Here is a 14,646-nt window from a genome sequence, read left to right as displayed (position 1 = left end):
GTGTGTGTGTGTGTGTGTGTGTGTGTGTGTGTGTGTGTGACCATAGATCGTGTAAATAGATCTGAGGAGAAAAGAGAAAAAAGTTTTAAAAAGGAGGAATGTTTCAGTTACTTTTTCCATTCCTATGTTAAAATACCTTTAAAAATGCACATAAGGGTTCATTTTGGTTCACAATTGGAGAGTATAATCCATCATGGTGGGTAAGAAAGGACCAGCAGCAGAAAAGCAATCTGCTCATGTTGTATTCATAGTCTAGGAGCAAAGCAAAGCTTGTGCTCAGCCCACTTTATCCTTAATGTGAATCCCAGCATCCTAGTGCTGGGAGTGCTCAAGAGACTTCACAAAGACACAGCCAGAGGCCCATTTCCCAAGTGATTCTAGATCCTGTAAAGTTGACAATTGAGATTAACCACTATGTAATGGAAACAAAAGGAAAGGCACTGCCAAGATAGTGACAAAGGTCTTCTGAGAAGTAGGGGAGGAAAACTAGTATTAAAATACCAGAATGATACACATACTTAACAAGTAATGAAATAAATAATAAAAAAGCAATGGTTCATACCATGAAAGCTAAAACCAAGGTCATATGTTAATTAGCAAGATTTAGCTATTCTACATTGTGTGTGTGTGTATATATATATATTTATATATATAGTTCAAAACATATTTTATGCGATCAATATATATAATTGTATTTGTTAAAAGATAAAACAGAATGCATAAAAATGAGATAGAGAAAAAGCATATCAATCAGAATACAATGAACAGCTACTCTCACACTTTATTCAATAAACTTATTTTCTACTGTGTCTATCAGTTATATTTCAAAAATTTGAGTCAGTTAGTATTTGTGTTGGTACATTCAATGGCAGTTCTTTTGATTGGGAACTAAATACCAAACAGCATTGTGCTCTCTACCCAGAGTTTTCCTGAGTTACTTGATAAGTACTGAAAAAGCACTAATCCTAGGTTTATGTTCCAGCTTCAGGGAAACTGTCTTCCCTGGCAACAACAGATGATGCTCTGTAATACTTGGAACCAGAGAGACCTCTTGCCATGAGCTGGAAGCCTCATTCTCTGGATTTTTATACTCCAGTGGGAATTCATATTGAAATGCAAATATGGAAAGAATTTTAAAGGAAAAAATCAGCACCTTTTGAAAAATGTTCACCATTCCCTCAAAAGAATTTTATGTGGCATTGTGTTTCCTTACTAGCTAAACCAAACCCGTACCAAAACCGAAATGGTCACTGTAGGAAAACATGCATTCTTTGTAAGGACTCTTGTTAAATTACATTAAAACATGCAAAACATGTGCAATTTCTAGATAAGTGTATATGATTCCTGCATCCTTCTTGCTTCAAATATTCAGAAGATAGCATGACAAGGAAAATGAGAAACTTTTCATTTGGAATGGCATTCAGGTATTGGCTTGATATTTTATAATGAAGTAAAGGTCTGAAAAATATATTCCAAAAATAATATCAAAGAGGACAGCAAATGTGTTCCCTGTGATGGATTTCAAGTCTATGCAGTTTTGGGAAATGATTGATTGTGAAGGGGTCTTTGAAAATGAGGGAAATAAAGTTGCATCTAACACACATCTAAATTGCCCAATGAATCTGAGTCAAAATGTGTACATTAAATATGTTTTCCCCTCCCCCTTACCTGAACCAATGTGGTTTCATAAGAAATGAAGAACCAAACAAAGGTGCTTTTTTCTACATCCTGTTTATGTACAAGCAAGTACTTTAACTTCTTAATTTGTGCTATGCTTAAGCCATTGAATACATGTGACAGCAAATTAAAGTCAAATCAAAAGTATAAAGAGTTTGTAAACTGTGGAAAGCTGCATACACAAAGCAATAACTAAGAATCTTGTAAACTTTAAAGTACTGTGGTGTGGGAAGTCCTTCTGTCTATGTGTTGATTTTATTAGTTAATGAATAAAGAAACTGCCTTGGCCTGTTGATAGGGCAGAACATAGGCAGGCAGGGAAGATGAATTTAATGCTGGGAGAAAGAAGGGCAGAGTCAGAGAGACACCATGGAGCCGTCAGAGTCAAACATGTCGGTAAACCATTGCCACGTGGTGATATACAGATTAATAGAAATGGGTTAAACTAGTATAATAGTTAGCCAATAAGAAGATAGAGCTAATGGGCCAAGTAGTGTTTTAATTAATATAGTTTCTGTGTGATTATTTTTCTGGGTGGCCAGGACAAACAAGTGGCCTCCTCCTATATCCTGTGTACACAATAATTTAATATACTTTTTTACATTTCTGACCATGCTGTCTTCTGAATAATTGAAGTAAGAAAGATGCAGGAATCAAATATACTTATCTAGAGAATGCAGCTGTTTTTCATATCTTTATGTACCTTATCAGGAGTCCTTACAAAGAATTCAAGGAAACCTCACCAATAGCATGGATATTTTCCTGGAGTGAAAGAGAAATCACATTCTGGTATTCCTTAATATCGCTGATCAAGGTCTTAAAGAAATGTAAATAAATAGTTCTCTACTTGTTTCTGTTTTTTGAAACTATGTATATTATGTTATTAAATACAGAAGCACATTTACAAACTTTATAACATACAACATATATGTATGTATTATTTGTGAATTTCAGAGCTTCACTCAATAGCTATTGTTGTTCTATATAGTAATAGGCACTGCCTCCGATTATTATGTAGGTGTCCTCGCCCAATGCCTTTCAACTAATTACTTTTTTCCCAGAGAATGGAATAGAAGACATGGAAATCAGATTAAAATTATTGTTTGCACATATTCAACGTTTGTTCTTGGGAATCGAAATGTAAATTGAACTGAAAAGAATTTGGTCATTTGGAGCTTCTGTGCAAGTATCAGAATATGACCTCTCTCTCTCCACCATAATTCTGGGGTGGGGGAGAAGTGATCATACTCGTCACTTTGAGGAAGCCCAGATCTGAAGAAGAAAGAGAATCATGTTCATAATTGTGATTCAGTTTCAAAATGGTGTCAAATTCAAAGAAACATAGTTGAGCAACTATACCACCTCCAGAAATATCAGGATAACACTGCCTCATCACTTTTTTTAGTTTCTTCTTTCTCTGTGACAAATTCATTATGGTGTGAGCTGAAATGTAGAGTATAGAGCATGATTGCCATTTCAGATACATGATTATTTGGGACAGTATATGCACATCACAGTCAATACTTCAAACAAATACTGAAATCCTGTTTGCCATTTACCTAACATCCTAATCTAACTGAGCGCCTGTGTTCTAATGTGATAATCTGACAAGTGTAATATCTGTACTCCTGAATAACTCCCAGCATTGTGCTCCTGCCTTCTGGTTTATCTCCACTAACAAATGTACAAACCAGAAAACCTAAAGGCTCCAGGCTACCTGGTTTGGGTGTTGTTCTCAGTAGAAGGAAACATACAAAGCCTCTCTGTGTCTCTGTCTTTGTCTCTCTTACTTCCCCTTTAAAAGCCTATTTTCAAACAATTTTTATTTGCAAGCAAAGTTGAGCGGAAGATGCACAGTTTTCCCATCTATTCCTTGCTCCACATTCCAAGCTTCCTTGTTATTTACATCTCTAGCAAAGGGTCACACTTGTTGCAGTGAATGAGCCTGCATTGCCACATCGTTATCTCTCAAAATTCAGTTTATATGACCTTTCCTTCTTGTACTGTAGAACATAATCTATGGGACTGGACCCCCTGACATGGCTCCACCATCATATTATTATACAGTCACCTATTGTCTAAAACCCTCTGGGATCCACTCTCACTCTTGGTGTGATGTTGTAGAGGTGATAATTTATGTTTAACTAATGTTTTTCATAGCATAGAATCCACACATAAAATTTCTGGTGAATGAAATTCTTACCTCAATAGATATCATTGGAGTTGAAATCCTACACAAAGCTATGTGCAAGAGAACTGAAATTAAGAAAATTCTGCAGCAAAGAAACTTCTCTGCAACAGGCTGAGACTTTTACAGAAAACCACAACTGATCAAAATGCAGAGAACAAGTGACCCTGTGGTGTCCAGCCCCGTGAGACACATTTACATCACAATTCTTTCACCAGAGGCTCAGAGAACAGTCCCCAGACTGCTTATCCAGAGCCATGTGGTCAGCCCTGGAATCATATACATAAAAAATATGATTATATGGACTGACCAGGTTTTTTAAAACTATATCTGCATATCAAAACAACTAAAGAAAAGGATGCCAAAGGCGATGAATTTTAGAGAGAACAAGGGGGAGGGCATTACATTGGAACGTTTGGAAGGAGAAAAGGAAAAGGGAAAATGATGCAGTTAATTATATCAATTTCAAAAAAGATAAAAGTCTGATTCACATTGAACCTAATGTGAATATCACAAGGATATTTAGTTTCACAAAAATTACCATTACTTTTAAGTGTGCTGATGGAGGTTTGATTATGCCTCATGAAAGATATTCTTATTTTTAAGAGCACACAGAAGTAGTTATAGATAAAATAGTTTAGTGTTCAGGATTTTTTTATTTTTTATTTTTTTGGTTTCTCTGTAGCTTTGGTGCCCGTCCCTGAACTAGCTCTTGTAGATCCAGCTGGCCTCGAACTCCCAGAGATCTGCCTGCCTCTGCCTCCCTAGTGCTGGGATTAAAGGAGTGCGCCACCACCGCCCGGCTAATTAATTAATTTATTTATTATGTATACAATATTCAGTCTGTGTGTATGCCTGCAGACCAGAAGAGGACACCAGACCTCATTACAGATGGCTGTGAGCCACCATGTGGTTGCTGGGAATTGAACTCAGGACCTTTGGAAGAGCAGATAATGCTCTTAACCTCTGAGCCATCTCTCCAGCCCTCAGGATTTTGCTGAAAAAGTTTTCCTTAGAAGATGATACTATGTACAGATATACTTTCTCTCTAGTACACAAGAGAGAAGGGGTCACCTTAAGGAAACCTGGAGAACAGAGATGTCTCTGTGTCTCATCAGATCCTCAGCATCTCCATTCAGCAACTCCAAATGAAGAGGAATCTCTCATTTATTTGGCATATAAATCTTCAAGTTGACTTTGCAATAGCCAACCCGAGGCTCGTAGAAAGAAACCTCTTTGCAATATTGTCTGTAGAAGCAAGATTAGACGAAATGCTTAGTGGGTAGAAGTTGCTAGAGCCGGAGCCCTGAGCATCACACTATTTTCCCAAAGTGTCTAGGTGGTGCTGGGCAGAAACAGTTTCCCGTCAAAAGGAAGATTGCACTGGAATCCTAAGTCACATTGCTGCCACCTTGGGCCTCTATCTTTACGAAGGAAAATCTTTTCTCTGTGTTAAACATCCAGAGGAAAAGCCAAGACCCTGACAGCCTCTAAGACAGCTGTTGTCCTGAATTAAATGTACCTTATGTGAGCTGCATACGGAAAATTCTCCTGAACGGCTCAGGCTAACTTTGTTTAATCTGTTTGTAGCCTTCCTTCTTCAATTTGTTTAGCAAGCCTTTCCCCCTACCCACACACAATATGGAAGCCCCACCCCAGAATACAAGAATTGTTGACTAAAGTAGGGAAAAACCAACATATTGCAGTCCAAAGAGCCTGGTGTTTTATTTTTGTTTTTGTTTTAGTTAAGAATGACATTGTAAAAAGCTGCATGAGTATAACAATGCTTTTTTGTGTAGATAGATGTGTTGCTATTAGGCAGGGATTGGTTCTCTTCAGTTCTAATATTTGATGAATGGTACCTATATGCCAGAAACAGAATTCTGGAGTATTTTTGAAATAGACCTCCTACCCACAATTAGAAAATAGTTGTTGGTGTCCTGAGTTTACCTGTGTCTTCTACAGGTTATGTGGAAGGTACAGTCATTGGACTTATATGAAGACCACAATGGAAGTTTTGTTTAACAGCCTTAAATGGTGCATCATGGCAAAATTGCCTTTCTTTATGGCAGCACACTGTCAGAATTGCTGAACGAAAAATGAAATGCTGACATACTTGATTACTGGGTCTATCAAGCAGACACTCCGTGTGTAAGGTCTGCACTATGGTAATCAGAAAACAGTCATCATAGTTCAACCTATCTGCATTCAAATTCCTTTTCTGCCAAGTCATTATATGTTTAGCCGCACATAGTTCCTTACCCTTGAACAGATACTAGTCCCCACAAAACCAAACCTGCAAACATTGTGAGATTGTTGAGGGAATCAAATGTGTTTACAGATCGTTTAGAGTTGCTGCTTCTGCTTAGAATCTCATTTTCTTCTATCTCCTAGCAAAAAAGTACATACTTTTATCATTGTAGGACCAAATATTTTTACTTCAAAAGTCAATAATTCTCTGGGATACCATTCTGTCACTATAAGAATTTTCACCTCTCTCCTTCAGGGTCATTTCTACAGGAATATTCCTGTCTGTCATTTCTGGTGGCTCCTACCTGTCCTCTTAATTTGAAACTGTATGTGTCATCTTGACAGTGGAGAATATTACCACTGCTGCCAGAATTTCCTTGCTTTAGAAAGGCCTATTGGACCATGTTATAAAATGTCATCACAAATCAAGGCTCAAGAGTTCTAAGAAGTGTTGTCACCAAAATACTAACATTACTCCAACTTAGATGCTTTGAATACAAAATATATAAAATTAGTGGGGCTGATTGAAGAAGCTTAGTGGGTAAAGGTACTTGCTGTTAAGCCTGATGACCTGAATTTGATCCCCAGAATCCTCACAATGAAAAGCGGTGCTGTCTGACTTCTATATATGCATCATGCCTTCCCCAGTAAATAAATATTTTAAAAAGCCATCATAGTTATCACCAGGTATACTTCTTATCAATGCAATAGCTTCAGTACCACGCATGCAGCATCCTTCTATCTTTTGGAGAAGGAAATCCCCCTTAACATCTGTATTCATGTCCTGAACTCTGTTTCATCCTCACTCCATCAAAAGCCCATTAACAACATACTTACCATTGCATGGGAAGTATCTTAATTACTCTTCTATTGTCGTGAAGAGACACCAGGACTAGAGCAACTTACAAAATAAAACATTTATTGGGATTCACAGTTCTAAAGGTTAGAGTCCGTGACTATCATGGTAGAATGTACGTCATCAGCCAGGAAGGTATGGAGCTACAACAGTAGTTGAGAACTTATATCTGTTTTTTTTATTGTTGTTGTTGATTTTTATTGAGCTCTACATTTTTCTCTGCTTCCCTTCCTGCCTCTCCCCTCCCCTCTCCCAAGATCTTCATGCTCCCAATTTATTCAGTAGAGCTTGTCCTCTACTTCCCATGTAGATTATATCCATGTATGTCTCTTACATCTTATCCAAAAATATGAGGCAAAGAAAGCTAGCCAACCAGAATGGCATGGACTTCTGAACCTTTAAACTCCACTCCCGGTGACATACCTCTAATCCTTCCCAAAGCGTTCCACCAACTAATGACAAAGTATTCAAATATATGAGCCTCTGGTTGGAATTCTCATCGAAAGCTCCACAAGAAGTAATGACAGGAATAAATTCCAGTTTCCTAATTCCAGTTAGCTGCTTCTTCTGTCAAATAAGAATTAGACTCAAATGCCAAAACTGGAACACAACTATAGTCTTCATTCTATAATGTTCTTTTCCATTAAGTGATACTTAACTGTTAAGTGTCCACTGATAGCAGTAGAGACCATCTTATCTTAGCTATCTATGATATCTCGATAAAATAACATCTCAAAGACAGAAACCCAGCATGGATGAGGAAGAGCCTCACAATGCACCACCCATACGTGAGGAGCTATTGGTAACTGATGGCTGCTTAAAGAGGAATAGTTAGTTTTCTTTAGGGATATGGGACCCTCACATAGACTGTCCATGCTCCAGTGGATGACTCTCCACTAATATACATATTGCTAGCACTAACTGGACCCAGTGAGTTAAAAAATATATAAAAAGAGGACATAAAATTAAGAGAGGGAAGTAGACATGCAGGTATGGGAGGCACTGAGGGAAGTGGGCATGAACTTGTTGCAAACAAATTATATGTGCACGTGAAAGTCCCAAACAATAAAATACAAGTGGAAAAGCCATTGTAGCCTCCATCCGTTGCTTTTTCACTGTGGAGAAATACATGTAACAGAAAAATTACTATTGTAACTAATTTTAACAGTTCCATAGCCTTAAGCACACTCATAGTGTCCTGTAATCATCACCATGATCCATCTCCAAAACTATTCTACTTCCAGCTGACACTTTATGCCCATAAAAGTCCACTTTACCTTATACATTTCATTCAGCTTATCTTGTTCATGTAAGTACCTCATATAAATGAAATCATATAAATGAAATCATGTCTGTTTTTTTTAGAATAACAATATTATGTCCCCAAGGCTTATCCAAATGATATTATGTGTTAGAATTGTATTACTTTTTAAGGATGAATGTATTTCATTTCATGTATATGATATTTTAATTATTATGAGTTACTGGGCTATCTCCATCCTTTGCTTACCCATTGATAAACGTTATCCCTTTTCTTCATTGAGTGCATTTTTTTTCATATTCTCCTATAAAATCCTGTGCAGTCTCTATCTTATTACATAGCAGGTTATATTGAGGATTTTCATACTCATTTCTCTTCTCTATTCCATTACTAGCTCTGCCAAGATGAAGTTTTTGCCTACCTAGTATTAGACCTTTCTTAACTTCGAGCATATCACTTAACAGCTGCTGGGTCATTAGGGATTGATAAGTTGCTTTATACATACCTAAACATTCGTTTAACATGAGTGATCTGGTTGCTTTCTCCAAATATTGCCTAGAAATATTCCCTTTAAGAGATTTTTACAATATCAATATCTTCCTGCCCTCACATCCTTCCCAGAATGTCAAGAAACATTTTGGGCACAATCTGTTCCAATTAGTGAAGGCTATGCCTAGACATTTTTAAAAACTGATCAATTTGAGGCTTAGTCAAATAACAAACTTGGGCACATGAATACAATATATTTTCAGCTCCTAATTACAAAGACCACAATATACCCAATTTTAATGAGACCCCAATTTCATCTCATCTGCCTCACAAGCTGCTAGCTTTATAGGTACAAGATTAGACTCATTTTATTATTTGGTGAAAATGAAAGTTGACAGCTCTGTCCATATTAATCAGATTAATGAAAAATTTTGGAACAAGCAATAATGAGGCACCTCATTTTCAATATCGTGTTGGTATAATGGGCACAAAGAGGCCTTTCCTATTCACCCCATGTTCCCCTAGCAGTGTCTAATTAGGGAGCCAGCAATCAGAAGAAGAAGGGGATGGTTTGGTATCATTCCTAAGTTACAGTATAAAATTCAAAGTGATCTAGTTTTTAATTAGACAAGTTTCTTGAAAAACAATAGTTGTCTTTCATCCTTCAGTCAGCTCTCTTTGACAGAGAGCACTTCCTCTCAACACTCCAAAGAGAAACCCAGATGCATCTGAATGAACCACGAAGCCCTCTATAGCAGGACCAAGTCACGGAGATGCTAGAGTCAGAGCGAAGTGACAGACAGCAGAGCAGATCACAGAACACAGAAGACAGCATAGAACTCCAATCGGCCTAGCCAATATCCCCCAGGAGCTTTGAAAACTTTCATGTTACCTCAGATCTCCTTTAGGAACCTTTAAGTGTAGGCACGTTCTAGTCAGTAGTATTTGTATTTGTTTTAAGTTTTTAGAAATCTTTTCTTCCTAAATCCCCAATGAAAACTAGTGTCACTGCTGATGAAAACAATAATTTGAGACTAGTCACTAATTTTTAGTGGTCTCTATATTGCAGCCACAGTTTCAGTATTTTTATTGGATTTAACCATACTTAGAGTGCTGTCAAGTATCTTCAGGGGGACATATTCTATTCTGAGATGAACTGTGTGGTGGGAATTAAAGTGTACTACATCAGCAGTCTAAGTATCAGATGAACATCTTTCTGAGTGACCTTTATGAACATTAAATTCTGCTTCTGAAAACAAAGGCAGGAGGATGGATATTTTGAAGGTTCCTCTAAAACTAATGTTTTTCTTTCACTTCAAAGCTTTAGAATTATTTATTGATAATGGAAACTATATGATTTCTCCATTGTATCTTCTAATTTTTAATGAAGAAAGCTGATGGCTTTTATTGCTCTTAAAATAATAATTAAGATCTCTTCTCAAATAGGACTATAGACCAGAGGTCAGCAAACATTATCTATAAAGGGCTAGATAGTAAATATTTTAGATTTTGTAACCCTGCCACAACTTTACTCTGCCAGTAAAGCACAAAAACATCTATATGCAATGTGTAAAGGGATGGACATGTCTATATGCCAGGAAAGATCAGCCAATGTGTTCTGATCTGTGTGGATCTCTGCTGTAGAAAAAGATTTATGCAGAAGTAAGCCACGTACTTGGCCAGATTAGAGGAATCAAGACACTGAGCTACTTCTTATGCTGTCTAGCACTGCATTAAGCACACAGGTTGTGGTGTTAATTTATTTTATATTATTTTAGTTCAAAGAGATTGATGATTTGAGTCTGGAAGGTAACCTTGAATCTGTACACAGAGATAATGAACTACTATAACAAAGGTTCTGATGAGAGAGCCACAGCCTATGAATTCTTAGTGTGCATGTGGCATTGCAGAGGCATTCCATTTACAAGTCCGTACTCCAAAGAGACCTAGAGCAAATATTTTCTTACATTTTTCTTTAAAAAAAACATTTGTATGATTTATTCCTTTTCTAAACTTGTCTCTTTTATTGAAAATATTTTTCTCACATCATAAATCCTGATTATGGTTCCCTCTCCTTCTACTTTTCCCAGTTCTTCCTCCACCTCTCCTCCCATTTGGATTCCACTCCTCTATGTATCTCATTACAAAACAAACATGCTTCTAGTGGATTATTATATTATATTATATATTTTACAACAAAAACTAACACATTGCAATAGTACAAAAGACCAAGGCAACAGGCAAAGTGTCTATACATGTCTGCTCAAGAGGAGGTCCTAGAGTTGAAAAGAGAAGTGGACATAGGCTCCAATCCCTAACCCAGAAGCACTCTCCAATTGATGATCACTTGTATATGAAAATTTAGTTTTCTCCAACAGAGTCACTGAGGAAACTAACTACTATTAAAGGTAGGTTGGTAAGGGCAGTAATTAACCAACAGAAAATTAACTCAATAGCATCTTTGGAGGTTCCTTTTCTCGTGATGCTGTTAGGGCATTTTTAACTCTTATTTTGATTATACACACACACACACACACACACACACACACATTGTATTGTATTACTCTCTTTTACCTTCAGGTCCTTGGTATACATATTACAGCTTCTGACTTAGTGTTTCTGTGGGATTTCTGAAGGTGCAAACAAGTGCCTATATCTCCTGTACCTTTCCTTAAGTAAATACTTCTAAATGTGTTTTCTGAGTGATAACTGACAGAAATAGGAATTTCTGTCAACGGTATTGGGAGGATGTCATTAACAGAGGAGTATTATGCAAAACATGATAAGGGTAAGTTTGTATATGTTTCATTATTAATTGAATGAACATGGTATCAAAGTACATCGAAGATGCCATTATAAGCTGAGAGCTAGCCTCATCTGGTCCACAGCCCCTCTTCAAAATTCAGAGCTTAAACAAAGTCTGACTAGAAGTTGTCTGTTTTGGTTTTAGAATATCATTGCGCTGGCCTTGGGAAAACTCTTTTACACGGGGAAATTAAGTGTCTGAAGTTTTACTCCAAGGACAGAATTTGCACAAGGAATTTGAACATACATAATTGTTACTTTGTGCTTAAGGATAATGCATATTTTCTACCCATTCATTCACCAACGACCACTTGGAGGGCTTCTACATTCTGAGTATTGCTGCAACAAACATGGAGGTGGAGATATTGCCAACATCATAGTTCTAGATTAGAAAGTCTACAGTGAATAGTATCAACAGGAAGAAATGACAATGCATCTGTGACATCTTCCCAAACCCAGGTGAGTTGCTGCATGATATTAATTGTTACTTAGTTAGCTCTTGACCTGCTTGTTATAGCATCATTCAAGGAGAATAGGGCAGGCAATACGACTAAGGTCTCATGTGGAAGAGAAAAGAGAACAAACAATACTTCTTCAGCTGATATCTCCTGTTCAAGATGTCTTGTTTTCTTCCCCAAATTTGTTGTTAACATTACACCTAAGGATCCAAAAACTGGGCTTCTAAAATTAACTTTTCCTCTTGCTTTAACATCCTTCCAAGACTGGATTACAGTATTCCTTCTTTCTTCATTGTTTTCCTCCCTCCACTATCCATACAACTGCTATGCTTACTAAAGGGTACAACATTTTTCTAAACTAGACACAAAATTACCTACAAGGTACTAGCTGTTTTTTCTGTGACTTTCTAAAGTGCAATTGTAATTATAATCTTAGAAACCTCCAAGCAGCACGAAGGAATCACTGGCAATTAAAAACTAACTCTAAGATGGATTTTAAAATACAGTTATCTGGCTCTTGAACCTGCTCTCTAAATCTTACTAAATACTGTGTCTGCAGCCAGTGAGAACCACAGAATACTGCATCAGAAGCCATGTTAGCAGGTTCTTCTAATCTACTTAGAAAATTCAGTTGATAACACTAACTTGGAGCTCTCTTTCTCAAGGGAATATGTTGGTGACATGCAGAACTAAGTGATGGGTATATAAGCCACTAGGTCTCTCAGGTAGCAAGAAAACGTGAAAGAAGATAAGTTCAAGTTTTTCAAAATGCATTATTTTCTCATGAGCAAGACAGCTAATCATTTGTGCTATATTCTCTAAATCCAAAAAAAGTACACTGTTAGATATGGAATCAAATGAAGCAGTAGTTGAAATGGGGACATTCTGAGAGCCTGCTGGATTTTATACATTTTTAAAATGTTTTTTAACATGTATATTATAAGAGCCATGCTAGGTGATTGAAAAAATATATAAATCCATGGTCAGGATCCATTCAATGTGGTGCTTATATAATGCTTTTAATTAAACTTCATTTGAAATGCCTTCTCATCATCTTCTCTCATATATTCCCATGATCTTATGGAGTCTTGATTATGTAAAAAGTAAGGAGAATATTTTTCATTGTTGCACTTTATTTGTATAATCTGATTATTCAAAATCAGTTAACTATATATTTCCTTTTTTGTTGCTTTTTGAGACATGGTTTTATTCTATACCCCAGGCTCTCCCAGAACTCACAGTATAGCCTACACTGGTCTCAAACTTAGAGCAATCCCCCCTACTTAAGCCTCCCAAGTGCTATGACGAGACACCACACCTAGTTAACTGTGCATCTTCATGGTTCTCCTTCAAAATATATTTATACCACTATTGATTGTCTCACTACTTTATTTCTTTGAAAACAAATTACACCATTATTATTTGATTGCTTTGCTTGGTAATGAAATTTACAATTCTAAATAGCTCTTCTTGTAAAACAAATCACCCACCTCCGTGTCAATGAACTCATATGTTTAGCCCCTACAATGCCAGAGAGTTTCATTGCTAAGATAGCCCTTATTTAAGCTAAAAATGTTGCCTGAATAGAGAGTGCTGTCTGATGAGCCATTTAATGCTGGTCAACATCGAGCTAGTATCATGACTAGGGTGTTGACCTATAAACCTTAGAATAAATGATTAATTTAAAAAATAGTACACACCAAATCTAAATAATCTATTTGAGTAATACAATAAGATCCCTTACCTTAATGATGTACCTGTTTCTAATATGTGGTACAGCATGAACCTCCACATCAACACCAACTTTTTTGTGAAATATCAGTTTTCTCTGAAATAAACACACTACAATCATTTTGGGATTGAATGTGGCTATAGGCAAGAGTAAGGCCAATTGTTCATGAAAAGTCTGTGCCTAAATATCTACCTGTACTAAGCAGCCATGCAGTAGACACTTCTTGGAAATAAAAGTTGCTCTTTGCATTGGTTTAGGAACAGTTTAGTGTGACCATATTTTATGCATATTTGGAAATGGGTTGTGGGAAGGGGATTAATAATTATTATTTAAATCTTTCCTTGTATTTAATAAGTGAAACAAATGCTCATCTTGATTTATCTGATAGAGGACTTCTTTTTAAAGGTATATGAAAATAAAATTTCTTATATTTCACATACATTAAGAACTCGGTGATTTTAAAGGAACTCTGTGAAGAAGCTCTCAGTAAAGCACAGTTCTCAGTGGTGGTCATGCTTGGATACATATCAGGTGCCAGTGTCTTATTCTTTGTAAACAACTTTAGCCCTGCCTATGCGTGGTTCCCTGACTTCTTAACCCAGCCATTCTATTTTATTTAAAAGACTTCCTTCCTTTACCCAGAACATAAATTCCCCCTCAATTCAGAACTTCTGCTCATTTTCTTACAACTTCTTCAACTGTTTCTGATCAGAAAACCATCATATCTTTGTTCAATGGAGAAAGTGGAACAAAGCCGGTCTGTGGTGGCAAAAGCCTTTAACTCCAGCACTCGAGAGGCGGAGGTAGACAGATCTCTGTGAATTTGGGGCCAGTCTGGTCTACAGAGTGAATTTCAGGACAGTTAAGGATACACAGAAAAATAGCATCGAGAGAGAGAGAGAGAGAGAGAGAGAGAGAGAGAGAGAGAGA

The sequence above is a fragment of the Microtus ochrogaster genome, chromosome X, assembly GCF_000317375.1.
Source record: "Microtus ochrogaster isolate Prairie Vole_2 chromosome X, MicOch1.0, whole genome shotgun sequence".
Lineage (NCBI taxonomy): Eukaryota > Metazoa > Chordata > Mammalia > Rodentia > Cricetidae > Microtus > Microtus ochrogaster.
This window is presented reverse-complemented; position numbering follows the sequence as displayed.